Here is a 20209-nt window from a genome sequence, read left to right as displayed (position 1 = left end):
AGCCTGAGGTCTGGCGCCCCATAGAAGTTCAGGCAGATGAGACCTGAGAGCCACAATGAGCTGGGAAGCTGAGGTCTCTGCTAGCAGCAGGGCCTGCAGTTATGTGACCGAGCGTCACAGGAGGAGGCGGGGTTACCGCGGAGCGCTGCTGGGAGACGACTGTCCTGGGGATATGCAGCGGTGGCTATGGAGGGTAAACTCAGGTTTGACAAAGCAGAGGGTCATATACAGAGAGAATGGCGCAGTACAGAAGGGGCAGGCAGGGGGAGGTCAGGACGTAGCCAAGGGGTCATACACAGAGATGGCAGCGCAGTACAGATTGGGCAGGCAGAACTCTTACACGGGGACAGAACCAGATCAGAACCAGACAAACATAATGCAGCACAGGTACAAAGCACAGCCACAGGCACAACAGGGTCACACACACTCGGCCAAGGGTCAAAGTATAAGCAACGAGGAATGACCCCACAATGAAGCTATAAAAAGCCTCCCAGAATCCCAGAGTGAGGCCATCCAGATTAACCCTAGAACTACCTAACCCCACAAACTCAGTAAACCATGACACTGAGGAACCATGAACTTTATATGTCACATGGTCATTTGCAGACTATAGCAAATTTTATAATTTTGCTTCTAGTTTTAAAAATAAGTAACAAATGTAAAGTCTTGTAGAGAATAACGGGATTAATGTTCTTCTGTGGAGGGGGGCACGTAGCATTCATGGCCTTCTATTGCATAAAGAAAAGTTCCTGATGTAGTTTTCTCACAGCCAGCACAAAATTATGAAAAAGAGAAGAAAATTACCTTATTTGTTACCTTTAATAAATAAAAATTTCTGCATCGTCGATAATATATTTTATTGACATCAGTACAGTGCAAGAATCGGAGAGTTATAATTTTACATGAAATCCATTCAATTCAATAGAACTTTTCTCCATTTATAGTACAGCTCTCCAGCATAGTAACTTACATTAACCACTAAAGTGGACACGGACTGATTAAAACTCTTTGGCTCTTTCTAGTTTTCGTTTTAATGAAATTTTCTAAGGTTGTGTGTTCTCATTTGATGCAAATTATACAGTTTTTATTGTATTTGAGTATCTTTTGATATCAGTTTGAGTTTCTTCTTCCCATATTCACCCAGTAAAATTCCTCCTGGGCTTCTACTAGCTATCAAAGGAGAAGAAAAAATCATACTTTCATTATACATCCCATAACTACAGCAACTTTAGCTTTTTTATAAAAAAAAAAAGAACAAAGTGAACTGGCGGTAAGTATTTGTAACACAGTGCACGATGCATGAGAAGCCAACATTTTTGATCTTCAATGCATAGAAGTGAAGAATTCATTGACATGCTCTTGTACAGATATGTTTAATCAGCATTAGAATTTAATTCCTATAATTTTGATGTCATGGGGTGAGCACATAGCACACCGAGTCAATGTATTCAGGGTGGGAAGTTAATACTCAATAATCTGATAAGATGAGGATAAAGTAGTGGGATCACATCAATTGACCTACAAGGGAAGAAGTGAATGGCTTATGTTCTCGTGGGGTCAGGAGCATATTGGTAGCAATATATGCTTAGAAGGAAAGTACAGAAAACTACCCAGCAAGTAAATCTATAGATAATGAGAACTAAGTCGTAATATGTTTTTTTTTATTATAAACACTGTATATTTTTTAATTCTCCCTTTTTTTATTACATTTTTCAAATTTAATTTTCACATTTATATTACTCAAATTTGCCTCACTGGCACAGAAAATAAGCTGATGATGCCTATAGTCTGTAGCTTAACAGCTACTGTATATTACATACTCAACGAAAATATTGATCACACAAATGCTTGTGGTCTTAAAGGGATTGTTCCATGAATAACATTTACCAACTGTATTTATCCATGCATGATCACTGCTGAGAGCCCAATGTTTCTGAGAATGGGTCCTAATAAGAGCAATAAAGACCGTGAATAGATCAGTGGTTTTACATGCTTTTATACAAGGAACTGTATTCTCTTGATTGGTATTGATGGGAGTCTAACTTGTTAGACCAACAACTATCATTTATTTATCCAAAAAAAGGCTAATAATATAAAAAGCTCATCCATAATAATATCACAAAAAAACAAAAAGAAAATTAGGACCAAAGAACAATACAAAAAATATATAAATTTTATTGTTGTACAAAATGAAGAAATAAAAATCAATAGTATGTAGTATATAAATACAACCAGTCCCTCATAACCAAATCAAGGGCAAAGAAGAGATCCCACGATAAACTTCAATTAAAAGGTATATTTTTATTGAAAAAAATTCTTAAAACAATGTGAGTTAGCAACAAGATAGCCATGATAGAGGACACCCATCAAATAAATTAGAATAGGCTGTAACATCATGCAAGGTATAACACAAGTCAATACACATGAGCAAGGGGTTACTAATGCTAATCCTTTGTAGTGACCAATAAACAATAAAAGATTCTAATAGAGAATAAACCCCTAACACAATTGTTTAACCACCATAATTAAACCCATGCTACATAAATGAGGTGTACCTTACACATGCTAACAAAATCCCTAGAGATACCAATAAGCCACAAAAGAAGATGAACTGTGACTAAGCTCCGTTATTAAGGACCATGAATCAGTCCTTGAATTAACCGAAATAGGAAAATAAAATAAGAATGGAGCCAAGATTGATATCTACCTGTGGCACTGGATCAAAAGGTGTCCCCACACCCCGACGTGCGTTTCGCCGCCAGCTTCTTCCGCCCCCGAACTGTATAATTTTCACAATATGGCCATATAAAAGCACAAGGTATTAGATAATGAGTAGTTAATAATAAATAAATAATAACCACCGAAAAAATTAAATAGACAAATATCTCTCAATGGTCTTTTATAAAGTTCAGCAGTGCAGTATTAGTGGTCCAAAACACGGACCTAGAAAAAATAGACCACAAAAAGGGACATAGTCTGATGCTGAAAGTGACAGTCAGCAGTATTAGCCAAAGTACTAGAAAAGGTATATGGGACTTTATCAGATAATAAATAGTGCCAGAGACCAACCTTGCTGACGAAGAAGAAGCTAAGAAGCGAAATGCGCGTTGGGGTCATTCAGCCCACATTACAGCAAGGTTGGTCTCTGGCACCATATGTATTTATTATCTGACCTAGTCTGTATTTGGTATTTAGGTGTCGCTGATTCCCTTGTGTATACTACTATATACTACATACTATTGATTTTTATTTCTTTTTATTGTGTACAACAATAAAATTTATATATTTTATATATTGCTCTTTGGTCCTAATTTTCTTTTTTTCATCATTTATTTAGCAGTACTTATCCAGTGGACACGTGATAAATTTGGTAGCAACACTTTTACATCTTACATTCCTCCTAAGATTTTCTGAGGATCCCTAGAAGGTTGCTGGTGTTGTGTAAGATGTTACCTTTGTGGGTTTCCTGAAATTACATTAGGATTCAAAATGGGAGAACATAATGGTCATGTCAAGCATTGATTTGCTCTATTTTCACGCATTCAACCACTTAGACATTGTGTTCCCAACTTCTGTACTTCTAGACTTTACTCGAGTATAAAGATGTAGTTTTCCACAATATTGCCTTGATTGCTTACTAAAAGGCTGGGGTCATGCAACAGTTTTTCTCTCATCTGTGAAAATCTGTCCGATTATGAGAGTTTGACCACTCAGCACCTTCTCTAAATTGTCAGTCTATTGAAATCAGTGCCTTCTGATTTTCGGAGGCAAATCGTGGATACTGCAATATGTTTCTCAGACAGACTCAGCCTGGGAAAAAATTGGACATCTGCACCACCACATAGAATAATATGGCAAAGAGTGCTATTTGTGAAAAATACAAATTGTATTTGTCCGATTTTTACGGCCGTGTGCACAAGCTCAAACATGGATTGCAATTCCAAGACTGACCATGGGAGTCTGTCACCCTGGGACCCTGCAAGTCTGACTAGTATAGATCCACAGACCTTAATAAACTTGCAGGACCCTGGTCCAGTGACCAGATTAAATTCCATGGCTGCTGGATCGGCGGCCTGCAAACCACTTCCTACTTGATAGCATCTTTGGTACCTCTTTTGCGCCTTGATATTGGCTGGCAAATAAAAAAAAGAAGCTTTGGTTGATGCATTTCAGAGGAAGGCACTGGAATGCGGACCTGGAAGCTGAACCTGGATAATGCAAATCGATTGACTCTTCTCTATACACAAGCACTTTGCACTTATATCCCAGAGACAACAGAGCACACAACGTAAATTAATGCTGAATGATTATGGAAGGAATAGCTTGATCTATGAAGGTTCTTTCTCTGAATATCATTTGGCAACTAAAGTCTTACATTGATAATGGAGGATGATAGTTGTAGGTCATTGGTGAATATGAGAGCAAGGATAGGGTAGTGAACATAACAGAACATGACAGAAAAGATGTTGAATAAATAAGTTTGGGAAGATCTGAAATTAATATGTGTGCAGATATAGAGACAACAAGGTCAAGGTGAGTACTCAATGTCAGGCAGCTGCTGTCAAAGCAAATAATTCTTGTGGCACTTACAGTCCTAGATGCATTAAATTCAAAATAATTTGGCTACAAAATAACTCATGTGTAACTAGGAAATGTAATATAGACAAAGGCAACAGGATAAAAGAGTAAATACCTGAAGGTTTCACTGAGTGCACTGAGAGCCAATAATACATATTGTCCATATTCATTGGAAATATTTGGTTGCTCAACAAGCATTTTGGAAAATAATACATCTGAGACCCAAAGCTCCACATTAATAATGGAGGTCAATAGCGGTAGGAAGAATGGAAAATCTAGATAAAAAGAGACATGTCAAAAAGTATGTTTGTGAAATTTGGAAACGAAAACACTTTTGTGTATACTAATATGGGGCGAGTTGAAGGTGAACACTCAATGTCGGAAAGGTTCTTCTAAAGAACACAATGAATAGTTTTTGCTTATAATAGAGAAAATATTTCAAAACAACCTGAGGGTTTTATTGAAACTACAATATACAGCAATAGATATACAAAAATGACTCAATACTTTTGTTCTTTACGTCTTTAAAGTTACACGTAATTCCACATTTTTCCTACCCCAACCCAGAAAAGCACTTAACCTATTTGGTTCTTGAAAAAGCAACTTTTAGACTATCACTTATGATCTAAAGCCCTATATTGATAATAGAGATTGAAAGCTGTAGGCTATTAATAAGTCCATGAGCATGTATAGGGTCATTTAAAGCATGTAATAACAGAGATAGAAAATAAATAGATTGTGTAGGTTTTAAAATGAAACACCATTGTTTTGAAACACTAATTTGCAGAAATTAAAGATGCACACTCATTTTTAGACAGCTGCTGCAAGTAAAAATAAATTACATCAAAGCTTAGATGATTCTGAAAAATATTAAAATTTGAGAGTCTTCAGTGGTTGATACCTTTTGATAGCTACCTGAAAAGTTTATAAAAAATAGCAAGCTTTCCAGACTACTCAGGTCCTTTCATCAGTCTCAATATACAAAAAAATCTTAAGGGTCACATATTTATATACAACAGGACACAGGGATAATGCAGTAAATAAGACATGTGACATCAGATTGAGAAAAAGTTGTGGCAGTAAATTTTGTGGTAGTTCATAGATAAGGAGGAGTATGAAATTTTATTGTCCTCTGATTGAGGTCTGGTCAATGGTTGAAGGTCTGCGGAGAACATTCCTTAATTGATGTAAAAAGACAAAAATCCATGAGGCAAGCTCATTCTTGCTATGAATGTGTCAAAGGTTCTAATAAGTTTTTACTCTCAGACTCTTATGTCTCTCTGGGATATTATTATTATTATTATTATTATTATTTATTTATATAGCACTATTGATTCCATGGTGCTGTACATGAGGAGTTACATCCAAATAACAGATATCACTTACAATAAACAAACTAACAATGATAGACTGATACAGAAGGGAGAGGACCCTACCCTTTCAGGCTTACATGCTACAGGATGGTGGGGAAGAAGACAGTAGGTTGCAGCAGTTCTGGTGTTGGTTGAGGCGATATCTCCGGTAGTGGTGAGGAGGTAGCGGGGTCATTGCAGGCTGTAGGCTTTCTTGAAGAGGTGGATTTTTAGGTTCTGACTGAAGGATCCGAGTGTGGTTGATAGCCGGACATCTTGGGGCAAAGAATTCCAGAGGATAGGGGCTATTTGGGAGAAGTCTTGGAGGCGGTTGGGTGAGGAGCGAATAAGTGTGGAGGAGAGAAGAAGGTCTTGGGAGGACCAGAGATTATGTGAGGGAAGGTATCGGGAGATTAGTTCAGAAACATATGGGTGAGACAGGTTATAGATGGCCTTGTAGGTCAGTATTAGTAATTTGAACTGGATACGCTGAGGGAATGGGAGGCAGTGAAGAGATTAACAGAGGGGAGAAGTGGAGGAGTAGTGAGGAGAGAGATGAACTAGTCATGCAGCAGAGTTAAGGATGGACTGGAGAGGTGCGAGGGTGTTAGCAGGGAGACCACATAAAGGGATGTTGCAGTAGTCGAGGCGGGAGATGATGGGGGCACGCACAATCATTTTAGTAGATTGAGGGTTGAGGAAAGGATGAATTCTGGAAATATTTTTGAGCTGGAGGCGACAGGAGGTAGAAAGAGCTTGCATATACGGTTTGAAGGACAGGGCAGAGTCAAAGGTTACTCCGAGGCAGCGGACTTCCGGTACTGGGGAAAGTATGATGTCAATAATTGTTATAGGCAGGTTGGGTAAGGAAGATCTGTGAGTTGTTGGAAAGATGATGAGTTCAGATTTGTCCACATTGAGCTTGAGGAAGCAAGAGGAGAAGAAGGAGGATATGGCTGATAGACACTCTGGGATTCTGGGCAGCAGAGAGGTGATGTCTGGGCCAGAGAGGTAGATCTGAGTGTAATCAGCATAAAAGTGGTAGTGTAATCCGTGGGACTTTATGAGTTGCCCCAGACCAAGTGTATAGATTGAGAAGAGTAGGAGTCCTAAAACAGAGCCTTGGGGGACTCAAACAGAGAGAGGGTGGGATGAGGAGGTAGTGTGGGAGTGGGAGACGCTGAATGTGTGGTTGGAAAGGTATGAGGAGATCCAGGATAGGGCAAGATCTTTGACACCAAAGGAGGAAAGGATCTGTAGTAGGAGGCAGTGGTCAACTGTGTCAAATGCAGAGGACAGGTCTAGAAGCAGGAGTATAGTGTATTGTCCGTTTGAATTGGCTTTAAGTAGGACATTAGTAATTTTGCTCAGGGCTGTCTCAGTGGAGTGATGGGGCAGAAACCAGATTGTACATTGTCAAAGAGCAATTTAGATGATAGGTAAGAGGAAAGTTCAGAGTGGACATGCTGCTCCAGGAGTTTGGAAGTGAATGGGAGCAGCGATATTGGGTGGTAGCTGGATATAGCAGTTGGGTCGAGGGTTGACTTTTTAAGGATAGGCATGATTGTGGCATGTTTGAAAGTGTGGTGGTGAGGTTGGGGAGGAAGTGGGATGGGATGGGGTCGAGTGCACAGGTTGTGAGGTGCAATTTGGAGAAGAGACAATTAAGCTCTCCTTCAATGATGTTGGAGAGGGAGGTTATGGAGTTTGGGCATTGGTCTGGTGTACAAGGGGTTTGTGGTGGTTGAATGATGAAGACTAGCCTTGTTTGGTCAATCTTATTTTTGAAGTGTGTGGCAAAGTCCTAGGCAGAGATGAGGGAGGTTGGAGGGGGCAGTGGTGGGCAGAGGAGGGAGTTAAAAGTTTTGAATAACTGTTTGGGGTTGTAAGATACGGAAGATATGAGGGTTGTGAAGTAGGCCTGTTTAGCAGAGGTGAGGGCAGATTTGAAAGCGAGTGTTGCCTGTTTGAATGAGGTGAAGTCGTCTTGCGAAATTGTTTTCTTCCAACGCCGCTCTGCAATCCTGGACACTTTCCAGAGCTTTTTAGTGGTGTTATTGTGCCAGGGTTGTATGTTGATACGTTGTATTCTGCCATGAGCGAGAGGGGCGACCGTGTCAAGAGCAGATGCAAGAGTGGCATTGTAGAAAGCAGTGGCACTGTCTTTGTCGTGGAATGAGGATATGGATGCCAGTGGTAGAATAGAGTCAGAAAGTGTGTGCGTGTCTACTTGTGCGAGGTTTCTGCGGGGGTGCGCATGTTGCAATGAAACAAAGAATTAAAAATATGAAGAGGTCTGAATACTTTCCATATCCACTATATGTCTTATACATTAATCTTATCCTTTCCCTATATCTAATACATTTATCAGAACAAACTGAATCACCCACATATTATAGCAATACATTAACTGCGAACCTTGGTGCCTATTCGGTTCTATGCAATACAAAACTCTTTTCGTACACAAGTTATAATTGTTTTTCTAATCAAGGGAGAAGCACATGACAGTCCCGGTCACCCTGTTACAACAAAACTTGTCTTATCTATTTAATTATTCCTTTGTTTTCCTTTATATGAATATGTGACTCTTCAGATTTTGTGTAGTATTGAGCCTGATGAAGAGACCTGAGTAGTTTCAAAAACTTGCAATTTGTTACCAACTTTTCAGTTAGCCATAAAAGGTATCAACCACTGATGACTCTCAAATGTTTATATTTTTTTATCTAATGGCTAACACGGTACAAATATATATATTTTTCCTCGGTCAAGCAGTGGGGAAAATAAGCCTTTTTTTTAAAGATTCCGTCTTTCACAGGTGAAGTGCATCCTCAATAAAAATTACAGACGTCTCCATTCTTTAAAGGTAGGAAAATTTGCAAAATCGGTAGTTTATCAAATATTCATTTTATCCACTGTAGATAATTCTGTTAATTAGTAACTCATATTTTTAAACTTGTGGAAAAATAACTACATGCTGTATTTTTTTCCACATTTCTATGTCTATGAGCTGATTCTACAACTTTTTTGTTCACATTTAGTTTTTGCGTATTTTTAAAACAACAACTAAGGCCCAGAGGCCCTAAGGCATTAATGTAAGTGGATAACTGCAGGAACTTAAGCAAGGGAAGGAAAGTAAATGCAGACACCAAAATAGGTATAGAAAAAAATACATTTTTGAAGATCTGACATTGAGAAACTTTTAAAAATACCAATATGTGAAAAGGCGAAAACTCAATGTCAGACAACTGCTCCAAGAAAAAAATAAAACATTTCTATTGCTTCTTTATAAGATATCAGATATTTTGATGCAAATATAACTATAAAACATATAAATTCAAGTTTTTACTAGAAAAAAAAAAGCCTAGGAAAATAGGCAAAATTAAATATCTGGGCTTTTTTAGTTTCTTGTTTCAAAACTCAAAGAAATTCTTCCTTAATTTTTGTTCACAGTTACTTCTTCAATCAGCATCTTCCTTTAAAACACAAAGATATTTGCCATCTGCATTGCAGGGTAACAAAATTTTAAGGTCTGCTATTGAATGACATTGATTAAGAAAATCCAAGCAGGGCGGGTTAGTAATTGATTTTTTTTTTCCCTTTACATTTAAATGAGCCTTATCTTCATGAAGAAGTTTACTGTAAGTATTGTTAGAGTGCTGGGATGAATAAAAGCGATAGATATTAAATGCCTTCTTTTTTACATTAAATTTGTTTATTGCAGCTAATAAAATTGCTATAAAATGCTAATGAGCTGTTTGCGCATATATTTCTGCGAGCACAGTTATAGTGATGTTTTCAGAGATGTTTTTAATTAAAAATGGGTTTATAACTTCTATGTTAAAATCTATTTAGGATACATTTTTAATGTTTATAATTTTGAATCAAAAGCAAACATTGTTAATAGGTGCACTTATTCTCATTTTATTTATTCAATGACTCTGGGTGGTGGAGATTTATGTTTGGGCGTTTAATTGAAAAAAAAAAAGAAAGCAGAGAAATTCTAATAAAATGGCAAAATATGATCTATATTGCAAAAGGGCAAAATAAATTACAATGCAGAAGAAAGTGATTCTTCAATTCATTGTCATATTTTATTGGACCAGAATCTAATTACAGTTGATAGAAAATAAACTTCAAAAAATAAAATAAGATCCTATTATTCTATCAGCTATCTATCATCTCTGTACCTTGCATCATCGGCTCGCCATTTTTGGTGTGGCATGAAGCATATCAAGACACCTTGATGTATGGGATGACAGAACAAGGATGCTGGGTGCAGAAGTGAAGACTGCCCTGGTTCAGATGCCAATGAAGAAAAAACTGGGTGCCAGAGTGGGGCAGTGCAAGTCTTTTAACTCACCTTTAATAGATAGAAAGATAGATAGATAGATAGATAGATAGATAGATAGATAGATAGATAGATAGATAGATAGATAGATAGATATGAGCAGTGGTTTAGAGGAAATGTCTAAATGTTTTGGAGTGGTCCATTTTAGAATCTGTGGTCAGACTTGAAGATTGATGCTCAAATGAGGAAACCATCTAACTTGAATGAGCTAGAGAAGTTTTGCCTTGAGGAATGGGCAAAAATACCAGTGGTATGTTGTGGAAATCTCAGAGAGACTCATCCAAAGTGACTTGCAACTGTAATTCCCGCAAAAGGAGGCTCTACATAGTACTGACTTTAGGGGATGACTAGTTATACACACTGAGGTTTTCAATTGTTTTATCCATATTCATTACAGATACTTGGTTTCTCAACAAGCATTAGGAGAATAATACACCTGAGACACAATGCTGCACATTAATAATAAAGGTCAATAGCTGTAGGAAGAATGGAAAATCCAGATAAAAAAAGATATGTTAAAAAGTCTGTTTGTGAATTTTGAAAACGAAAACACTTTTGTGTTTACTAAGATGGTGAACACTCAATATCAGAAAGGTTCTGCTAAAGAAGACAATGAAAAGTTTTTTGCGTATAAGAGTAAATATTTCAAAACAACCTGAGGGTTTTTTGAAACTAAAATATACAGCGCTAGATATAGAAAAACAACTCAATATTTTTGTTCTTTGCTTCTTTAAAGTGGCAGGAAATTCCACATTTTTCTGACACAGAAAAACACTTCATATATTTGATTCTTGAAAAAGCAACTCTTAACCTATCACCTAAGATCCAAAGCCTTATATTGATAATAATGATTGAAAGCTGAAGGCTATTAATAAGTCCATGAGCATGTATAGGGTCATTTAAAGCATGAAATAACAGAGATGTAAAATAAATGGATTTGTGCAGATTTAAAATTGAAACACCATTGTTTTGAAATAGTAATTTGCAGAAATTGAAGATGCACACTCAATGTTAGTGAATTCAAAGAAAGCCCAGATGAATGGCACCAAGGCTCTAATCCACCAGCAACAAGTCGAGGATCAATCACAGGCACACAGTGTGTAAAACACTGCTGGGAATAACGGTGCTCAGCATCTGAAAAAACATGCTAAATTTTTAAAAGAAGGAAAAAGATGTGGCACTCACCCAGATTTGCAGTGCAGTGTTTCTTTATTCAGGCATTAAAGGTCACACAATAAAGGACGGGCAGATAACATGAGGCATGCGGGGGAAAAAGATGGAAGACAGCCGTTTCGCGTACACAGACGCTTCAATAGGTCCAGAGTGTCCGTGACCACCCCTGTTCCACCTCTCACATATTTTCCCTGCCCGATAAGTTCTCGGGTGATAGCAAAGCCTGTCGGGGATTCATGAACCAGTGCACTATTCATTTGGAGTGTTAGTCGTCAGATTCCGGGCACTGCACAGCGGGAATCCCGATCCTTGCTGTCGGCGGTCTCCCATTCTTCTTTGGCCACAGTGGAGCCTGCTCAGCAGACTCCTCAATCCTGGCATTCTGCTCACACCAGCATTGTGGGCTCAGTTGCTGCTGTCACCTCTGGTGCAGTTATGGCAATGCAGCCTGGCCAGCAGCAAAAGACTCCAGAGTCTAAGTCCTTCCTTCGATCCACTGAGCATGCTCGTGAGACAATATCCCATTGGGGATCTGGAGTCACATGCTTAGGTCCTTCTCCAGTTCAGATTGGACCATCAGGAGGGTCAGGAAGGTGCCAGAAGGACACGGCTATAAAAGGTTCGCATGGCCGCCCCGCCATGCGCTATGATAGACTCTGAGGCTATAGTGTTTAGTGTATGTGTGATGATGGATGTATGAGACTGGTGACTGACTCATTATGATTCCCCCTCCATGGAATCAGAGCCAGCACCGTTGCTCTGACACTGCTTAGCGCCACAGTGTAGCTACTCATCACTCTCTAGTGCCCTGGGGCGTCGGCCAGTACAGGCTTCTGGAACCACTGCTACCGCAGCATCCGCCAGAGTAGCGCCGTGTGCCGCATGTGTGCTTTCCAGCTCAGTTGTCAGGCTGGTTAGTGGCGTCCGCCAGGGCGGACATTGCATCTGCTCAGAGTGGTGGTTCACTTTGCTGTGACCTGTGACTTTAACAGGTATTATTTATTTGTCGGCTGGTGCGAGCTATGTGAGGTAACGGAGTTGGTTCCTGCAAGCACTGGGTCAGTAGTTACCACCGGTGTCCGGCTTCCCCTTACACACCTCTCTCCTCATTGCTTAGCTGCAGTTGGTCACCTCTGGGCTGTGAATGCATATCTTATTCCATCTTTATTATTTGTTGCATTCCGCCAGCCCCATAACATTATCATAGCACCAGGGCCTGGATAGCAATGACGGATGAGCAGCGCCTGCAGCGATATGTCCAGCAGCTGGTTGGCAGGTTGTATGCTCTCGAGCACTCAGCCTTAGCAGTCGCCGTCCAGGCAACGGCAGAGGCTGTCTCCCTAGCCTCCACGTCTATCCCTGCCCAGATGTTGTCCCATCTCCTATAGCCCGACAAGTTATCAGGCGACAGCGCCTCCTGTAGGGGTTTCGTGATCCGGTGCTCTATCCTGCTTGAGCTACTGGCCACGCGATTCTCCTCAGACCGGGCTAAGGTGGGGTTCATCATCTCCATTCTGTCAGGCAGGGCTCTGGAATGGGCCATCCCACTGTGGGAACGTGGTGACCCCATGGTACTGAGCACCGCTCAGTTCCTGACATCCCTGAAACAGGTCTTTTTGGGGCCATGGGTCACACACGACACCTCTCTTCAGTTGTTGGCATTAACACAGGGTTCCCTCTCGGTCAGCCATTATGCCATCCGCTTCCGGACACTGGCTTCCGAGCTGGAATGGCCTGATAAGGTGCTCATTCCTGTGTTCTGGAGAGGTTTGGCGGAGCATGTTAAGGATGCTCTAGCGACCAGGGAGGTTCCCATTAGTCTGGAGGAGCTGAATTGATTACCGTCCCCACCCGCATAGATCTCCATTTTACGGAGCACAGGTTGGAGCGGTCTCAGTCCAGACCGAGGTTTAGGTTGGCTCCCGTCTTCTCTAAACGTTTGGAACCACCCAATCTGGGAGTCATGCCTCCGGAGGCCATGGAGGTGTCTAGCACTGGCTCCAAGTCTCGCCCGTTGTCAACAGCCTGGTCACCTGGCAAACAGGTGCCCTCAGAGGTCGGGAAACGGCCGCATCTAATGGTAGTCGGAGGATGCCTACTAGACACTGGACCTTTCTCCTCCAAACTGACCTTTAGAGGGACGTTAGAGAGCGGTGGCTCCATGTCATGATCCAAGGTGGATCTGACAAGTAAATGGACAAAGTGAAATTTTTTTTCCTTTGGCTTGGTGCCAAAGTGGGTTGATTGCCCCCGGTGGCCATTAGAATTATTACACGTGGTGTTGTTTGTTCTAAGTTGCTCCGGTGGTGGTGAGTGGTATTACACTTTAGCTTTAATGTGCACGTATTACAAATCAGGTGTGAGGCTCTATAAAAGAGTTTCAGGTGTGTTTGATGATCGTTGGTGATATTGATAGTTCGTCACTTGGGAAGCAAGCCTGGGTGATGAAGGAGCTGAATGAGAGTCCTGGGCAGCCCAGCCAGAGGGGTTGAGTTAGCTATGGAGTCTGGAAGGAGTGCTGGCATGGATTGGTGGCGTTCAATGTTGTTGTCTGCAAGAAGGGCTGCATGGCGTGGTGGAGTCGCAGTTTATGGTGTCAGCATGAAGTGCTTGCATGACTTGGTGGAGTGGCGACTATGGTGAGAGTTGCACTCAGCATGCTGGACTTGGTTGCTGAAAGCTGGACTCAAGCATGCTTGACTTCTTGGCGGAAAAGTTGGACTCGAGCATGCTGGACTTTTGGGCAGAAGCTGGACTCATCTTTGATGGATGCAGTTATGGTGATGGATCCGGTTGGAGGAGAAGATGCACACAGGTGGTGGGCTCTGTTGCTGGGAGCGTAAGCAACATAGCAAAGCTAAGTGGTGTTCCCCCTGTATTGTCATTTTCCCTTATGTGTGTTTCTTGCAGTGGTGGGATTAGTTTCCGCACTGACCAATTCCCTAGTGAGGGTTTAGGTGCAGGGCAAGTCAGGGTTTTAAGGTACGCGTGCGTCGCCCGGTGCGGAACCGGCATAGGGAACGTTAGGAGTGCAGGGACACTGGCTCAGGGGAGTACAGGAGGTCTCCACATCCCTATTCCCTATCGCAGGCCCCACCATTGTTATTGTTACCCAGATTTCCCCTTTATTATTTAAATTCGCCTTACTGGAGGCGGGGTTTCCAGACTAGTGTATATATAACGTGTATTACCTAAATTCGCCAGTTTGAGGTGGTGTAGCCAGCTGCACATTTTATTATTTAAATTCGCCCTACTGGAGGCGGTGTATCCAGGGTCACGCGTGTCATGGGTTCGCCTTGCTGTACTCGCTGCGTCCAGACACACGTGACCGTGACACTCCACCTGGGAGGTAGAGGTCTGCGTGGACTCCGGGGTGGAGGGAAATTTTATGTCCTTGGCCTTCGCCCAACAGCACGCAGTTCCTTTGGTGCTCCTTCCTCATCCCATGACCATCAGGGTGGTGAATGGTTCAACCTTACCATCTCAGATTACACATCAGACAGCTCCCCTTAGGCTCTTGCTCTCGCCGTCCCACCATGAGACGTTGTCACTTCTCATTATGCCTGAGGGCATCGACCAGGTTCTCCTAGGAGTTCCCTGGTTGTGTTGCCACTCTCCCCATATAGAGTGGTCCTCGGGGAGAATACTGGGCTGGAGCAAATCCTGTGAGGATAGATGCATGAGGGAGTACATTCAGGTAGCCTCCACTGAGGTTCCCACGGATCTCTCCACACTCCCAAGGCACTACCAGCATTACGTGGACGTGTTCTCTAAAAAATTCTGCAGAGACTCTTCCGCCCATTCATCTCTACGACTGTCCTATAGACCTTTTGCCATACGCGGAGCATCCTCAAGGTCGCGTGTATCACCTGTCTCTCCCAGAGATGGAGGTCATGTTACAATAGATCAGGGAGAACCTGGCAAGGGGGTTTATTAGGAAGTCGGTGTCACTAGCGGGGGCGGGGTTCTTCTTCGTACAGAAGAAGAGGGGAGAGCTGCGCCATTGTATTGATTACAGGGGTCTCAGCGCTATAACCGTCAAAAACAAGTACCCTCTTCCCCTGATATCTGAGCTGTTCAACAGGTTGTGTGGGGCCCGGATCTTCACTAAGCTAGATCTACAGGGGGCTTACAACCTGATATGCATTCATGAGGGGGACGAGTGGAAGACGGCCTTTAATACCAGGGATGGCCACTATGAGTATCTGGTCATGCCCTTCAGCCTCTGTAATGCACTGCTGCCTTCCAGGACTTTGTGAATGATGTCTTTTAGGATGTGCTCTTCACCTCACTGGTGGTCTATCTGGACGACATCCTTGTCTTCTCTCCAGATTTGGCCTGTCACCGGAGAGACTTCTGCAAGGTCTTCGACCGCTTGCGGGCGAATTCTCTCTTCACCAAGTTGGAGAAGTGTCAGTTTGAGCAGGAGGTTTTATCGTTCCTGGGCTATAATATCTCGGCCCAGGGGCTGGCTATGGATCCTGCCAATTTGCAGGTGGTAATGGACTGGCAGGAACCCCACTCTCTTAAAGCGGTGCAGCGTTTTCTGGGGTTCGTTAATTTCTACCGCCAGTTCATTCCCCGCTTCTCTTCCTTGATGGCTCCCTTGGTTGCCCTCACCAAAAAGGAGCCAATCCCAAGGTTTGGTTGGAGCAGGTCTCGGAGGCCTTCTCTGCCCTTAAGACCCATTTTGCTGGCGCTCCTATCCTCCATCGTCCCGATGTGGATAAACCCTTTATCCTAGGTTTAGATGCCTCGTCCGTCGGTGCAGGAGCAGTCCTTTTCCAGAAGGATGCCCAAGGTCGGAAGCACCCTTGCTTCTTTTTCTCCAGGACCTTTTCACTGGTGGAGAGAAACTACTCCATCGGGGACAGGGAGTTGCTGGCAATGAAGTTGGCCTTCTCAGAGTGGAGACATCTCCTGGAGGGAGCCCGGTTTTCCTTTCAGTTGCACACCGACCATAAAAACCTGGTGTACTTGCAAACAGGCCAGCGGCTGGATTCTCGCCAAGCCAGGTGGTCACTTTTCTTCTCCCATTTCCGCTTCACCCTGCACATTTGTCCGGTGAGAAGAACGTCCAGGCTGATGCCCTCTCTCGCTCGGTGGTGTCAGCGGAGGACGAGGCTGAGCCTTGGCTAATCGTCCCCTCCGAGAGTCTGAGGACCGTGGCCCCGGTCGCTCATGAGTCAATGCCGCTGGGCAAAACCTTTCTTCCCCCTGCTTGTGGCCAGAGGTTGGCTCGTGGGCTCACGCGCCTAGGGTGGGCGGTCACTTTGGATTGAGGCGGACCAAGGAACTCTTGGCAAAGACTTATTGGTGGCAGCATATGGCTCGGGACATGGGAGAGTACATTCGGGCATGCGTCTCCTGTGCCCGGAACAGGTCCTCTAGGCAGAGACCGGCTGGGTTACTTTACCCCTTGCCTGTGGCGGACAGACCCTGGGAGATGGTCGGCATAGATTTTGTGGTTGGCCTGCCCAAATCCAGCAGCAGCAAGGTCATCTGGGTGGTCACCGATCATTTTTCTAAAATGGTGCATCTGGTGCCACTTGCGCGGCTGCCTTCTGCTCGAGGCCTAGCTGCGTTGTTCATAAAGCACGTTTTTCGCTTGCACAGTATGCCGGACAAGATAGTTAGTGATTGGGGTCCCCAGTTCACGTCTCGGTTCTGGAGGGAGCTCTGCAGTCTGCTCAGTGTTGAGCTAAATTTGTCTTCCGCCTACCACCCCGAGACGAACGGGTTGGTTGAGAGAGCTAACCAAACCCTGGTCACATACCTGTGACACTTTGTCTCGGCCAGGCAGGATGACTGGGCATCCTTACTACTGTGGGCAGAATTTGCCCTGAATAACGCAGTAGCTGATTCCACCGGTCAGACCCTGTTCCTCCTTAACTACGGCCAGCATCCGCGTGTCCCTGTCCCCATGCCAGTGTCATCCACTGATTCCAGGGTGGCAGACTGGGCAGTGGAGGCTTGCGACATTTGGCACCGCACTCATGATGCCATCTGGGCCTCTAAGGAGAGAATGAGTGTATCCGCCGACACGCACTGGCGTCCCGCTCTGACTTTTGCCCCTGGCGACTTGGTGTTGCTCTCTGCCCATAATATCAGGCTGCGGGCCGAGTCCACCAAGTTTGCGCTACGCTACATTGGTCCCTTCAAGGTCCTAGAGCAGATCAATCCTGTGGTCTATCACCTGGCCCTTCACCCTCACTTGGCCATCTCTGACACCTTTCACGTGTCCCTGCTTAAGCCTGCTCACTTGTCCCGGTTTTCCGAGTCATCTTCCGGGACATCTGACCTGTCATCGGACGAGTTTGAGGTCAACGCCATCGTGGGATGCAGGGTAGTGCATGGCAAAAAGTTTTATTTGGTGGACTGGAAGGGTCATGGTCCAGAGGCTCGGACCTGGGAGCCAATGGAGAATATACGTGCTCCGCTCCTTTTTGCGGCATTTGAGTGCAGCGAGACTCAGAGGGGAGGGGGCCCTAGGAGGGGGGGTAATGTTGGGCATCGGATTCTGGGCGCTGCACAGCGGGAATCCCAAGCCTTGCCATCGGCAGTCTCCCATTCTTTTTCGGCCACAGTGGAGCCTGCTCAGCAGACTCCTCGATCCCAGCATTCTGCTCACACCAGCATGTGGGCTCAGTTGCTGCTGCCACCTCTGGTGCAGTTATGGCAATGCAACCTGGCCAGCAGCAAAAGACTCCAGAGTCTAAGTCCTTCCTTCAGTCCACTGAGCATGCTCATGAGATGATCTCCCATTGAGGATCGGGAATCACATGCTCAGGTCCTTCTCCAGTTCGGATTGGACCATCAGGAGGGTCAGGAAGATCCCGGAAGGACATGGCTATGAATGGTTTACATGGTCGCCCCGCCATGTGCTATGATAGACTCTGAGGCTATAGTGTTTGTGTATGTGTGATGATGGATGTATGAGACTGGTGACTGACTCATTATGATTCCCCCTCCATGGATATTACGCATGAGTTAGGGTTTAGGAATCAGAGCCAGCACCGTTGCTCTGACACTGCTTTGTGCCACAGTGTAACTACTCATCACTCTCTAGCGCCCTGGGGCGTGGGCCAGTACAGACCTCTGAAACCACTGCTACCGCAGCGCCCGCCAGAGTAGCGTCGTGCGCCGCATGTGCGCTTTCCAGCTCAGTTGTCAGGCTGGTTAGTGGCGTCCGCCAGGGCGGACATTGCAACCGCTCAGAGCGGTGGTTCACTTTGCTGTGATCTGTGTCTTTAACAGGTTTTATTTATTTGCCGGCTGGTGTGAACTATGTGAGGTAACATAGTTCGTTCCTGCAAGCACTGGGTCAGTGGTTACCCACTGGTGTCCGGCTTCCCCTTACACACCTCTCTCCTCATTGCTTAGCTGCAGTAGGTCACCTCTGCATGGTGGGCCCATGCTGCGAACGCACCTAATATCTTATTCCATCTTTATTATTTGGTGCATTCCGCCAGCCCCGTAACATGGAGCTACTGGCATCATGTTTCCCATCAGAGAGGGCCAAAGTTGGATTTGTGTTCTCCATTTGATGGACAGGGCGTTGGAGTGGGATACACCGCTGTCGGAGCGCAATGACCACGTTGTGCAGAGCATCACAATTTCTGAGCACTTTGAAACAGGTCTTCATAGGACCTCGAGCTACCCATGACGCCGCACTCCAACTGTTAGCTTTATCCCAGGGCTCCTCCAAAGTCCTAATCCCAGTATTCTAGAAGGTCTTGCTGATCATGTAAAGGATGCTGCCACAACGGAGGATTTAATATCAGTCTCCACCCGCATTGACCTTCGGCATGCCGAACGTAGGATGGAGCAAGCCCAGTGTAGGCAGAGGTTTTGGCTGGCTCGAAATTTTGCCAAACCTTTGAAATCTCTGGCTCAATCTAGCAAGCCTGTGGAGGCCATGGAGGTATCTGGAGCAGAATCTAAGTCCCGTTTCGCTTGCACACACCCGATCTGCCATATTGGTAGGCCATTACACCAACAGGTATCCCCAGCTGCAGGGAAATGAGAGCGACTAATGGCTATCGGAGGAGGCTCACTAGACACAGCGGAGATGTCCTCTAAACTAACTTTCATGGTAACACTGTCTTACAGTTCGACCTCCCACACTACTGAGTTTTGCGTGGATTCCGGGGCTGAGGGTAATTTCATGTCTTTCTGCCTTTGCCCAATACCTCTAGTAATGCTTACCAAGCCGATCACCATCCGGGTGTTAAATGGCTCCATGCTATCCTCTCAGATCACACATCTGACCATTCCTCTTTCCCTTGCAATATCTCCAAAATATCAGGAGATAATTCCATTATTGGTCATTCCTGAGGATATTAACGAGGTATTGTTTTGTATGCCTTGGTTGCATCACCATTCATTTAACATTGACTGGTATACTGGGAGCATACTAGGATGGAGTAGGTTGTGTGAGGGGTAGGATCTGGGGTCCCAGGTTCAGGTCGGTTCTTCTGAGGTCACCACAGATCTAACCACTCTCCCTAAACATTATTGGCAATACTCAGACGTGTTCTCTAAAAAAGCTGCGAAGACTCTTCCACCTCATCGCCCTTATGACTGTCCTATAGACCTCTTACCGGGTTCTGAGCTTCCCCAGGGGATGGGTCTACCATTTATCTCTCCCAAAGACTAATGTTATGTCCCAGTATATCAAGGAGAATTTGGATAAAGGGTTTATTAGGAAGTCAGTGTCTCCTGCTGTGGCCGGGTTCTTTGTTCAGAAGAAGAATGG

The sequence above is a fragment of the Dendrobates tinctorius genome, unplaced genomic scaffold, assembly GCF_039654945.1.
Source record: "Dendrobates tinctorius isolate UK_male_01 unplaced genomic scaffold, ASM3965494v1 ptg000095l, whole genome shotgun sequence".
NCBI lineage: Eukaryota > Metazoa > Chordata > Amphibia > Anura > Dendrobatidae > Dendrobates > Dendrobates tinctorius.
The sequence above is the reverse complement of the archived record's forward strand: the minus strand, read 5'-3'. Positions refer to the sequence as shown.